This window comes from Lepus europaeus, chromosome 8, assembly GCF_033115175.1.
Source record: "Lepus europaeus isolate LE1 chromosome 8, mLepTim1.pri, whole genome shotgun sequence".
Classification (NCBI taxonomy): domain Eukaryota; kingdom Metazoa; phylum Chordata; class Mammalia; order Lagomorpha; family Leporidae; genus Lepus; species Lepus europaeus.
The window spans coordinates 23,405,863-23,419,333 of record NC_084834.1 but is presented as its reverse complement, the minus strand read 5'-3'; the positions used below and the strand labels follow the sequence as shown (position 1 = coordinate 23,419,333).

Below are 13,471 nucleotides of genomic sequence, written 5' to 3'. Positions count from 1 at the left end.
CGAGATGGGCCGATTTCTTTCAAATATTAGGTTCTCTATTGGAGTAGGGACTCAGCAAGGATGCGTTCAGGCCAAAGTAATACATTCCTTTTTCCCCTTGATAAATCTAGATGAGACAGGGTATGTAAAATAGGAGAAGGTCTCTGGGACAAGGTTGGAATGCAAATTGGCTCCATAGCTCTGGAACTGGGAAGCAACATTCCAAGTACCGGAAACCCGAAGATGTGGTATTCCCCTGGGGAGGCATAGCTGTGGAACAGAGGAAGCTAGGAGTGAAAACAGTAAAACACCTAATAAGTTACTCAGGAGTTGGAAATGCTCCACGGGGTGCAGAGACTCAGAGAATTGAAAATGGGGCAAAGAGAATATTTTATCTATTTTTTAAAAAATCATTTTTGAAAGACTCAGGCTACCTGGGCAAGGTACCCAGATAGGCTAACACATTCACAACTTCGTGTTAGAAATTCACTTGGTCATTCCTGATCCCACATTATCTAGTCTCTGCCTAAGCCCCACAGGTAATAAACAAACCAGGTTTGGAGAACAAAATGCGCTGAGTCCACTTAGACCGACTCAGATGGCTTTCCCTCTAGCTTGCTAGCTGGATTTTAGCAGGAGGCACATAAAAAGGAGGCCTTGCCCTCCAGCCCGTGAGCTTATTTTCACTTCAATGTAAGTAGGCTGTGACATCAACTTTATGTGCAGTCCAGCTCTGTTCCACATGGCCTTGTAAACTCTTTGAGTGGGGCAGCAAAGTACCCAGTCTCATCCTTGAAAACATTCATTTAAGTGAGGAAAAACACGGAAGACTGAAAATAGTACTGTGCAAACTGCACTGTTGTGGACAGGGAAAGGAAATATGGAGGGGGTAGGCGGGAGGGAACTATTTGCCAGTTGTTTTAAAGAAATGTCAGGCATTTTTAAAGACTTCTAAAATAGTTGACTCACTGTATAGGACTTGTAACTGCAAAGAGGGCGAACTCCTGGTTGTGGTTTATAAAAGACCTCTGTGAGTAGTTCAAGCCATCTTATGTACAAGGCAATAGATTAAAAAGAAGCCCGAAGAATTTAGTCTCTTCGATCTGTGTTTTTTTTTGTTGTTGTTGTTGTTTTGTTTTGTTTTTGACAGGCAGAGTGGATAGTGAGAGAGAGAGAGAGAGAGACAGAGAGAAAGGTCTTCCTTTTTGCCGTTGGTTCACCCTCCAATGGCCACTGCGGCCGGCACATCTCACTGATCCGAAGCCAGGAGCCAGGTGCTTCTCCTGGTCTCCCATGCGGGTGCAGGGCCCAAGCACTTGGGCCATCCTCCACTGCCTTCCCGGGCCACAGCAGAGAGCTGGCCTGGAAGAGGGGCAACCGGGACAGAATCCGGCACCCCAACCAGGACTAGAACCCTGTGTGCCGGCGCCGCAAGGCGGAGGATTAGCCTGTTAAGCCACAGCGCCGGCCTTGATCTGTGTTTTCCAGAAACTTCTACAAGTGAGAATCCATTTAGAAATTCTTTTCCAGTGACAACATGAATTCCTCAGATGCAAAGTGAGTGCAAAGTGTATTGTGCTAACACTCTGCTTATACAGGTAGCTATGTTATACCACTGCATTTCTCCTGCTTGCCTTAAGTTATGTGTAGTGAGTAGAAATGGCCAAGACATTGCAAAGGAATGCAAACATTCTATGAATTTAAAAAAAAAAATCACTTTATGGTTCTAAGAAGAATGAACAACTCTCAGACCCAAAATGAAACTGCATATTTCCGTCTCCAAACATACCAATAAAATACCATGCCCTTAAAATGCTAAGAGGAAGTCTACTCAGGTCATGAAAAAAAAAAAAAAAATCACTGCTATCCATGGTGCTGTAAGGAAAAAGGGACTTTCTTTAGATCCTACTGTCGGCTGCCTTACATATGTCAGAGGTCCTCAAAGAGTTCAATGAAATGTGTATTATGAAAAAAAACTAGGCAAAACTTGAAAGCTTTGCACCCAAAGAAACCTATCTTTCATTCCCGTGTTTCTGTGAGCTTTTGAAGTACCTTCATATGACACGGATACAGCTGAAGACATGAAAACTCAGAGGCCGTGCACTTCACCCAAGTTCAACCCAGCTGGTAACACACGTCAAATCTTGGACACGAATCTGTATGGCTACAGAACCCAGGCCACTGAATCCCCTTCCACGAGCCATCGAGCCAGCGGGTGCTTCTCTGAATCACAAAAGTGAACTTGTTCAGGAGTCTTCCTTCTTTTTATAAAAGACACCCATTCACCCGAGTGTAGCAACAATCCAAGTACAAATGAATGTTCACTCCCCTTCCCACAGACTAAAATAAACTCTGCATGATCCAGAAATGACTGTCAGAAATGTGATTATGGAAAGAAGCAGACACACCCAAGATAATGCTAGTTTGCCCTCTGACTTTTATATTTGATGTGCACAGGGAGGGGAGACTGCATCACATGTGAGTTCTTTAAGCTTCAGTTCTTTCAAAAAGTGAGGCTTCATTACAAATAATAAGTTAACTATGCTTTTGAGTGCTTTTTCTTCCTCTGGAACTTTTATTCATTTAATCTTGATTAACAATTCATGAGTTAGAACGGGTATTCAACCAAGGTATCTGAGTTCTATTTGGCATAGTGTTAATTGCCAAATAGTGTTTCTTAGATACAACCTCATTGGAAAGATGTTAATAATTACCTATATGGCATGTAAACCACTTGAATACTGGTGGATTACACCAAGTACTTGGAAAAAGTTAGCTAACACACAAGGGACTCTCAATACCCATTTTAAGTGTGGGATAACTACTAAGCCAATCTGTATCTTTCCTCTAAAAATGGACTGTTTTATGTTTGCCATTCTTAAATTCACTAAAAAGTATTTTCTTTGAATTTCAACTTAGTATAGAAACAGTGCTAGACATCACAGATGCCTCAGACATTAAAAAAAAAAAAAGAATTCCACAAGGATTAAAGTTGGACAGAGAAAAAAAAAGTAGTTCCACTAAAAGCAATCTGCAAAAATGTCACATATTAGTAGACATAAATCCTTGGCTGCACACAGGAATCACTTGACGAGCTTTAAAAAATACTAATAACTGGGACACAGCCCCAGAGATTTGTATTTAATTGGTCTGGGATGCAGCCCAGGCACTGGTATTTTTTAACAGCTCCCTAGGGGGTTCTGCTGTGCAGCAGAGGTTGAGAAGCGCTGCTCCGAGAACGCGTGGAAGAGGGACACGGGGCAATGGAGGAACAGCTACTCACACACAAAGTGCGACATCCAATCACACACATGGATGGTGGGGACAGGGGAGGGACATCCAATCACACACGTGGATGGTGGGGACAGGGGAGGGACATCCTATCACACACGTGGATGGTGGGGACAGAGGAGGGACATCCAATCACACACGTGGATGGTGGGGACAGGGGAGGGACATCCTATCACACACGTGGATGGTGGGGACAGAGGAGGGACATCCAATCACACACAACAACCGACCACAGATGAAGGGTTGAGCAGGCACATGTAATAGCTATTGGTGCACCAAGAGGTCCATTCCTCCATTTCATCTCAATTGATCTTTTGAGTTAGGTAGCACATACACGGGGCCATGAGCAACAGGGAATTTCGAAGCATTGGGGTAGAAAACAGGTACAGGGTGTCCGAGGAAGAAGAAATAATCTAAGCAAGGATGTGAAAAGAAGTGGGAACATTTCAGGGATGTTAAATTTGCGTAAAGCAGGTTCTTGCAAGGCATCAAGGGAAAGATTAGGCTGGAAGTATGGGGCAGAGAGCAACAGCACAGGGCTTAAGAGCAGTCAAGTCTGGAGCTGATATCAGAAGCAGTAAGGAACCAGTGACCGTGGCTGAGCTGGAAAGCGATGTGGTCAAAGGAACTGTCCTGTTGCAGTGTGCAATTCATCTAGAGAAAGTGCCGCGTGGTCCGGAGGGCAGAGCCTGAGGAGAGGGAGCCAGAGAGGGCGAGCCTGGAAGGCAAAGGGCAGAGGCACTGCTCAGGGCCAAGGCAGCGAGAGGACAGAGGATGGATCCCAGACACACTGTGATGGAGGAAGTGACAGGACTTAACTGGAGGGCAGGAGATGAAGACAAAGAGAGAGCAGAGAGGGCCTAGGACTTAGCACTTGCTGGCATAAATAACAAAAACGGGGACTCAGGAGGAAGAAGCAGGCAATGGCTGGCATACAATGAAGTCCGTGTTACATGCATTTTGCTTCAGCTGCTGTCCTGTCATCAGTTTGGTCTGGAATCAGAAATTGAACACAGTAGAGTATCTCAAGGTAGAAGCAGAAACTTGGGGGGTCCTCCTGTCCTAACTGTATTTGGGGCCACAAGTGACTTCTCGGAGGGGCATAAAGAAGATAAGAAAACACCTTCAGATGTGCTCAAGTGGACTGTGAAATAGACGGGGATTGCCCAGACCCAGAAAGCGACAGCCTGGGATACTGGATCCAGTGCAAAACAGACTCCAGAGCACGGGGTAACCTGCCACAGCACATGTTGCAGAGAATCATCACAATGGAAAACAGGAAAAATCCCTAAGTTTGGCCAATTGCAGATCAAACACACTAGGAGGGTGAGGGCAGCCTCCTTAGCACGTGATGTAAGAAGCAAGACCCCAGGGTGAGGAAGGTGGGAGGGAAGAAAGTCGAGGTGGTTAGAGTCCTGTGGCTCAAACAGTGCACACAGGAAAGAGAAAGGACAATGTTTAGGGAGCTGGCAGGGGTAATCGCATCCGCTGGAGCCAACATTCAGAAGCACTGTTGACGTGGCCATGGGCGGGCATTAGAGTCCATGGGGAAACTTTGATGTCAGAGGGGAAGGGGTCTGAATGGAGTGAGAGACCATTAAGAAGGATGGTCAAATGCAGAAAGGGGAGGAGAGGGGGGTTATGGGGAGAGGGCCCCCAGAAAGCAACAGGAGAAGAGGTAGGATTAACCACACGACAGCTCAGGCAGCTGGAAAGGAGGAAGAGGAGACAGCCTGAAATCCTGCTGGCCTGGATTTTCTCAGTGAGGCACCAAACAAGGGAGCCTTCCAAAGGAGGGAGCCAGAATGCAGCCCCAAAATGGAGAAGACACCTTTCCGACAGGCAGCTGCTGTCGCCAAGAGCCACTGGACAGGGGGCTCTTTCACGGACTTGTTGCTGCCCAGAGAGACCAGCTAAAATTACCAGCAACGCCACCAGCCCTAAAGTTCTCCGTTAAGTGCTACCAGCCAGATATGATCTGCGTTTCTAAGCTCCTGTTGGTACACGATTCCTCCTACGGGTCTTGAGCCAGTCCACCTTTCACACCTTCAGTGTAGGGTGTCAGCATTTCTTCAAAAGACTGCAAACCTCAACCCGCTCTGGTTGAACCCACTCACCCCATTTCAGCCGCACTTCCATTGTGTTCACCCCCAAGTCTCCCATGGCCTGAGCGGGCAGATTCCCCACTCAACCTGTGCCCTTGAACAAGTCATATCGTTGCCTCTTCAACTGGAAAACGAAGGGCAATGATGCTGCTGCACACAAAAGGTCGATGCGGATTAAGTGACAAATGGCTGAGCAATTTGCAGTTATGAAGGGAGCAAAGCTCACCCATCATCTCTGCCTGGCTGGGCACAGTGCGGCTCGGCAAACACAAAGGCCACATTCAGACGTTCCCAGGTGCCAGGGACCCACAGCGAGCTGGCCAAATGAAGCAGAATCAGGAGATAAAAGAAAATCCCTCAACAAAACAAGGCAAGAGGAACGAGGGTACACAGAGGAAAGGGATTGGGAGGTTAGAGGGTCACGGGGTATTCGGCCACCGGAATTCCCCGGAACAAAGAGAGCATTTCATGTTTCTCTTTGGGGTCCAATCAGCGAGTGAACATATCGAAGACGGCACGTTGACCCTGTGGTCATCTGGGAAATCCATCTGATGGAAAGGGATTGGTCTCTGCTATGCACTGGCGCCCCTTTTTTTCCAATAAAACCAGCTGTTGTGCCATTTCAAGGCTTCCACGAGGAAATGTCACTTTCAGAGCCCCTTCCTTCTAAAGAGAAGCAAGTGAGGCAACGCCTCTGGGGTGGACTTCTTGGCCTTTTCCTACTCACCCAGATACTTGCTCCACGTTAACTTCTTCAGGAATTTTAGAGTCTTTAACAGATAATAATCTGGGCAACGCTTTTGAAAAGGCCACAGAAGCCTCAAAGTGCATTCTGAGTGCTATCCCACCATGCTATCTAACGAGTAACACAATGACATTCTAAAGACACAGATTCCTTAGGGGCGGCCACACTCAAATTGACCTTCATCTGCTCGCTGTAGCCATCACCTGTGTTCAGCTGATAAGGGATGCAGCTTCTCTTCCCACGTCCTCCTTGTTCAGAAGAGTGACGGGCACCCAGGGCTGTAGGGCTGAGATCTCGAGGCACCATTATCTTGCTTCTTCCTCCCACACAGCCCTCTCTCAGAGCACACAGGTGGAGAAGGCAGTCTACCCTTGTCTGTCACGGATTCCCCGTGTCCTGACATCAGGTGCTAGGCTTGGCCTAAGCCAGCCTTTCCTATTCCTTGTTCATTCATGCTGACTCTCCTCCAGGAATCCTGCTCCCCACCTTCCCTGCCCTAGATTTCCAGGGCACAGAGAAGGAAACTGTTAGAGACAGTCAGACATCAGGACAGACTTAAACTTTCGTTGTAGATGAGACTTGGACTCTTTCTTAAGGGGCTTTGGGAACTCACACAGGTCCCATAAGCACAACTCAAGCTTGAGTTCACTCTTCAATGTCCAGGTGGCCGCTGGGAAGTCCACACCCCTGCCCTTCTTTGCAGTGAGCATCCAGGACTTGCTGATGCTATTCTTTGCCCTGAACCAGGCAACTTCTGATAACTTTCTCCCAGGCATCCACACCAGTGCACCGTGGGGGCTGAAGAACCCCGGGACTCAGCAAACATCCAGAAGGGATGTGAAACGGTAGCCTCCCCTCTCCTTTGAAGGGCACACGAATCTCTAAGAGCAGCTCTCTTAAAGTGCTACCACTCAGCCCCATATATGCACATGCACCCTGGGCCTGTGTGCATGCCACACACGGTCACACACGGGGTGCTCCCAGCTGACACAACTCTTTCTGTTTAACTGTTTATGTCTTTCCCATCCCTCTTTCAAAGTCTAACCCTACTGGACAGCCTGCAGGTGGGTGACAGCATTGATCGTTTTGATTGGCTCTGCTCTCCTGTTCATAATGACAGCAGGGATGTCATTAAGCCCCTCTCGGAAATATAGGGGGCATTGGGTGCTTTGTTCTCAGCCCTGGGATATCAGCTGGAATCAGGACAATAGGATATCACCTTTCTGAATGTGCATGTAGGTTTACTGAATACAAGTTACTAGGATGAGTGATAATCATTTAAAAGCAATGTTTCCTGCAATTTTAATGTACGCTAGCCAGGACTTTCTCTGCTCTGTGACAAAATACCGTCTAGTGCACACCTACAATGTATTGCATACAGACTTAGCAAAGAATGAAACCCACCATGGCTGTATTTGATACAATCTCCCTTACCCGAAATCTAGTCAAACACTGTTCTTTGCCAAGCCTATTCTAGCCAATAATAGTTCTGATTGCTCCAAGAGCTCTCCAGAAATTAAAAATCAGTAAATTAGTTGAAAAAAAGCTAACCTTTGTTCTCCCACATTGAAGCAAAAAAAAAATCACCTGCATAAGATCTAGTTGATAGGGTCAATCATCCACTTTTTTAAAACTTATTTAATAAATATAAATTTCAAAAGTACAGCTTTTGGATTATAGCAGCTTCCCCACCCCCAGAATCACCCTCTCACCTGCAAGCCATCCCATCTCCTACTCCCTCTCCCATCCCATTCTTCATTAAGATTCATTTTCAATTATCTTTTTATACAGAAGATCAGCTCTATACTAAGTAAAGATTTCAACAGATTGCAACCACACAAACACACAAGGTATAAAGTACTGTTTGAAGGCTAGTTTTACCGTTAATTTTCATAGTACAACACATTAAGGACAGAGATCCTACATGGGGAGTAAGTGCACAGTGACTCCTGTTGTTGATTTAACAATTGACACTCTCACTTCTGACGTCAGTGACCACCCGAGGCTCTTGTCATGAGCTGCCAAGGCTATGGAAGCCTCTTGAGTCCACAAACTCCGACATTATTTAGAAAAGACCATAATCAAAGTGGAAGTTCTCTCCTCCCTTCAGAGAAAGGTACCTCCTTCTTTGATGGCCTGTTCTTTCCATTGGGATCTCACTCACAAAGATCTTTCATTTAGGTGTGTGGTTTGTTGTTGTTGTTTTTGTTGTTGTTGTTGTTGTTGTTGTTGTTGTTGTTTTGCCACAGTGTCTTGGTTTTCCATGCCTGAGAAACTCTCATGGGCTTTTTAGCCAGATATGAATGCCTTAAGGGCTGATTCTGAGGCCAGAGTGCTGTTTAGTGCTGCTGGAATCCTCAACGCCAGGGCTTACTCATCAAGTGAAAAATGAATGCTCCTCAAATAAGCAATTCTTCCTCAGAGAAATGAATACAATTCCAAACCAAAGCCACCAGTCATGTGCTATTTTGCATCACCCAGAAATGGGCATACAAGAAATGACACGCACACAAGATCTGGCTTGATGCTTAATCCCTGTTGTCATTTTTTTTTTTGGCTCTTTCTGTATCATTGGCCAATATACTATGTGAACTTCTACTCTGAACCGAGACACAGTCAATCAAGGGTATCTTTTGCTTGGGATCTTTCCACAACTTTCTCTTCAAAATGGAGGCGCTCCAAGGAGGCTGCTGAGACAACAGTGGCCACGGGGGCACCTCAGGCAGCCTGCCCGCCCAGAACCCACTCCACTCGGGTCACAGCCGTCTTTGGCACTCTTCCAGGCCTCGCGGCCCCCAATCCATTGTGTGGAACGCACAGCTCCTCCCACCGGGGAGACTAGGCTCCGCCTCTTCCATCTCGGAGCTACCTTTGGCCCCGCCTCCTAGCAAGGCTCATGCTCAAAAGAGCATCAGGACACAGCTTAAACACAGGAGTACAAGAGTGACAAGACTTCGCTTTCCTTAGGGATAAAAATGTGCCCTGTGCCCTGTGTGTGGCTCCTGCTACTGTAGTCTCTTCAGTTCCCTTTTTAACTGTTTTCCTGACAATCCCAAGGTCTGACCCATCACAAGCAGTCCCACCGCCCACCTCCCAGCCCCCCCCCCCCATCGTTGTCAAGATGCACCATTGCTTCTCTGGCAGCTGTGCGCTGTCTCTCAGTTCTAAATCTTGCTTCACTGCCTCCTAATACGCTACTCTCTCCACTCCCTCCTCTAACCCCAACAAAACTGTAAAACAAGCTTTCTAGGACAGTTCTTGTCTATAAATGCTTTCAAGAGAAAGAGGGACCTGTGATTTCTCAGTTGAGCTCATCACGCAGTCCTCCATTGCTGGGGTGGGGGAGGGGGCACTCATCTGTACACGGTCAAGTGAAACCCAGTCCTGTGTTTTTATGCAACCCTCTACTCTGATAAAATTAGTCGGCCAAAGAGCTCTTACTAGGTTAAACGTTTGAAGAGTTCATTTGAAAAAGTGATGATTTTCAGTAGGAAAAATGTGAAAGTTATATTAACAAACAATATGAAGAGAGGAAGTAGAATTGGTTACACAAAGGCAGAAATATTCTCAAACACACACAATTTTTTAAAGATTTATTTATTTATTAATTTGAAAGGCAGAGCCACAGAGGAGGAGAGAGAGAGCGAGAGCGAGAGCGAGAGAGAGGCCTTCCATCTGCTGGTTCACTCTGCAGATGGCCACAACAGCAGGAGCTGCATGGATTCGAAGCCAGGAACCAGGAGCTTCCTCCAGGTCTCCCAAGCGGGTGCAGAGGCCCAAGACCTTGGCCATCTTCCACTGCTTTCCCAGGACATCAGATCAGAAGTGGAGCAGCTGGGACTCAAACTGGTGCCTATATAGGATGTTGGCACTGCAAGCAGTGGCTTAACCCACTACGCCACAGCGCCAGCCCTGACACAGACACACACACACACACACACTTAAAGCGTCAATGAAATTAACACTTTTCAAGTACAAAGTTAGGGAAAATGGCATCCACTGTTATGGAGAAAAGATTGAAAGTTCATTTCGCAGAGCAATTTGTAAAATAGCGGCCTTTAAAAGTTTTGATTCTTTTCAGTAATTCCATTGCTAAGGAAAAATTCTAAGTGTAGAAAAGTAAAAAAAAAAAAAGTAGGCTTTTAGGAATTTATAGCAACGATGCTTATCAGAGCAAACCACTGGAATGACGTAAAGATTCAATGATAAGGGAATAAGAAAATGCTTTAGTAAAAATAAGGATATAACCACTTAATAGGATAGTGAAGCAGAATAAACATATAGATAGTGGAGCAGATAAAAGGGAACACACCAAAATGTTAGCATTGTTCCCTGTGATACATGAGCCTGATCGTGATTAATGCTATTTGAAATTTTCCATGGTGAATATGAATACATTTTTCAAAAAGCACACTGTAAAAGAAATCATTACGCCATATTTGTTTTCAGCCTAGCAGATCTGGAAATCCAAAACATCCAGTGAACTCCACTTAGCAGATTTCATCCTCCAAGATACCTCTCGGTATCCTCTGGTTCCCACTGGGAGAAAAACATCCGCTGAAACCATACCAAGGAGGCCGGCGCCGCGGCTCACTTGGCTAATCCTCCGCCTGCGGGGTTCTAGTCCCGGCTGGGGCGCTGGATTCTGTCCTGGTTGCTCCTCTTCCAGTCCAGCTCTCTGCTGGCCCGGGAAGGCAGTGGAGGATGGCCCAAGTGCTTGGGCCCTGCACCCGCATGGTAGACCAGGAAGAAGCACCTGGCTCCTGGCTTATGATCGGCACAGCGCGCTGGCCATGACAGCCATTTGGGGGGTGAACCAACAGAAAGGAAGACCTTTATCTCTGTCTCTCTCTCTCTCACTGTCTAACTCTGCCTGTCAGAAGAAAAAAAAAAAAAGCATACCAAGGCATTCTAGCTGAAGCCGACAGATGGAGCGCACACACAGACCTGCTTTTCCACGTTGATGACAGGTCAGGGCCCTCACCTGCAGGCCTCCTCTCCTGCCGGGTCAGGGCCCTCACCTGCAGGCCTCCTCTCCTGCCGGGCCAGGGCCCTCACCTGCAGGCCTCCTCCCCTGCCAGGGTGCACAGCTGTATCACTGCTCAGCTTCCCTGCAGGAGTGCAGGCAGTGAGTGCAGGCAGACTTGGCACCACGCCTCTTCAAGACCCTTTATAAAACGTCTCTTCCTTCCTTCCTTCCTCTTCTCCAACCTCTCTCTCTGTCTCTACCCCCGACTTCACGGCTGGCACGGAAGGGCTCACCTTTTTGAGGAGAGCCGACTCAAAGAGCTGCCCCAACAAGAACATCAGACAGGACCCATCCTGACTGTCATAAACCACAGGATTTCAGGTTTACTGCAACACGGTGTAGTCTATTCTAATACTCAGAGCCCTGCCGAAAGTAAAGAAACCCATATGGAAACAGACGTACATGGCGTGGGCATTCAGCCTTGTGGTTAAGTTGCCCGTATCAGAGTACCTGGATGCAATACCTACCTCCGGGCCCCTGACTCCAGTTTTCTGCTAATGCAGACGTAGGGAAGCAACAGTGCTGGCTCAAGCTGTTGGGTCCTTTCCACCCATGTGGGAGACCTGGATTGAGCTCCTGATGCCTGGCTTCAGCCTGGCCCAGCTCCAGCTGTAGTAACCATCTGGGGAGTGAGCCAGCAGATGAGAGAGCTCGCTTTCTCTCTGCCTTTCAAATAATGAGTACACATTTTAAAATAAGTCAAAGTTTAAAAAGCACTGCCTTGTTTTTCTTCCATTACCAACCATTAAGAGTTTAATGTATTTACCCTTCCACTTTAGGGGAAAATTATCAAATAAATAGTATAAAACTCATCAAAATCGGGATATAAAAGATAACCCAATGGTAGGAAGAGAAAACCCAGCAGCCCTACAACAATGGATGTGGAAGAATGCCGAAATATAAATCTTGCCATTAAAAAAAATTTCTGGGCAACTGAGGCATAGAGGGAGTTCAGAAAGTGGCAAAATGCTCAGCTCATCGTAGAAACCAGACCTGTTTCCTAAGAAAGACTAAGGGCATTCTTGATTTAACATCAAGAGAAACACGGCCGGCGTTACAGAGGAGACTTTGAGACTCAGGAGGGCCACTTTCTTCCAGCAACCTCTCAGGAAACGCGGAGGCACAACTGTCCCTTTGGCTACGCGTTACTTCGCATGCACGCCCACTCCACATCCACGCTTCCCCTTTGCGGATGCCGCTCCTGCTCTCCCGGAGTGACACCCAGACTTGCCTCATCATGGCAACCAGCTGGCCTGCTTGCTGAAAACTCTACTTCCCAGGCCCGCCCCCAGGAGAATGTGATTGGGGAAGTCTGCAAGACGCTCCCTTTGTAAGGTGTTCCCCAGGTGAGCAGGCAGGTGTAGGATCGGTGTTAGTCAACAGCTGCAAATAGGCTTGCTCTTCTTGGTCATTATACCCTAGCTGGCTAAGCTCCCTCGGCCTGCCTGCTCCCAGCATCTGAAAGCCTGGACTCTCTCGAGGACAGCCTGTTCTGCCATGCATTTGCAAGAAAGTATTTGAGAAAGATAAGGGATGTAACATTTGTTACTTGACAGCAGTAACTCTCAACCCCCCTCCCTTCGAGCACAACACTAATTTCATCAATATTACCCTGCAAATTCACTAGGGGCTCCACGGGAGATATATCATGCTCACGATTTGATACAAACACATCTGTGCTGACCTGCACATCTTTTTATCATTAGCGATAAGTCAGCCGCTGCAGAACTTCTTTTCAAGTCAAGAGATTTCATCCGTGATTTCTGAAGTGAGGCAGGAACAAGACTCCCTGGGAAAAGAACCGCGCACGATGCGACACACATTCATTTTGCTAGACTCCCATGATGAATTGGTTGCACTTGGAAGACACCCTGGCCTGCCTGAACCGCGCTCCAAGCAGGCTCTCAGCTACAGACAATGCAAACTCCCCTTCCACACACATTGAAATCAGAAGAGGCAGCAGGTTCCCCCCCACCCGGTGTCTTGTTTCCCTCCTGCCATTCATGAGAAACCTGGTCCAAGAAAGTTGCATTGCAGGGAAATTGGAGATGAAATGGTCACAGACATAGGGATAAGTTTGGCCTAAGGACAGTTAGAAGTGTTCCAGAACAAAGTGGAAAAGGTCAAGGAGATGGCTCAGCTTTCTCGAAAACAGAGACAGAGAACTTTGCTCAACCAAAAAACCTAGCAAGGAACAGGCGAGGAAAGAAACCCGAGATGAAGCTTGATAGCACTCTCTTGTCTTGGCCAAATGTTCCTGTGAATTATCAAAACTCATAGAAAATCAAACTGTGCTTGATGCCTAAAAGAGCAGTATAATCC

At 46.9% G+C, this 13,471-nt stretch overlaps 1 long non-coding RNA gene across 1 annotated transcript in view; it reads right to left on the bottom strand.

The window, feature by feature from the left end:
- The window catches only part of LOC133765491 (uncharacterized), an 81,789-nt gene that overhangs the window by 31,583 nt on the left and 36,735 nt on the right, over positions 1 to 13,471 (bottom strand). The window lies entirely within an intron of this gene.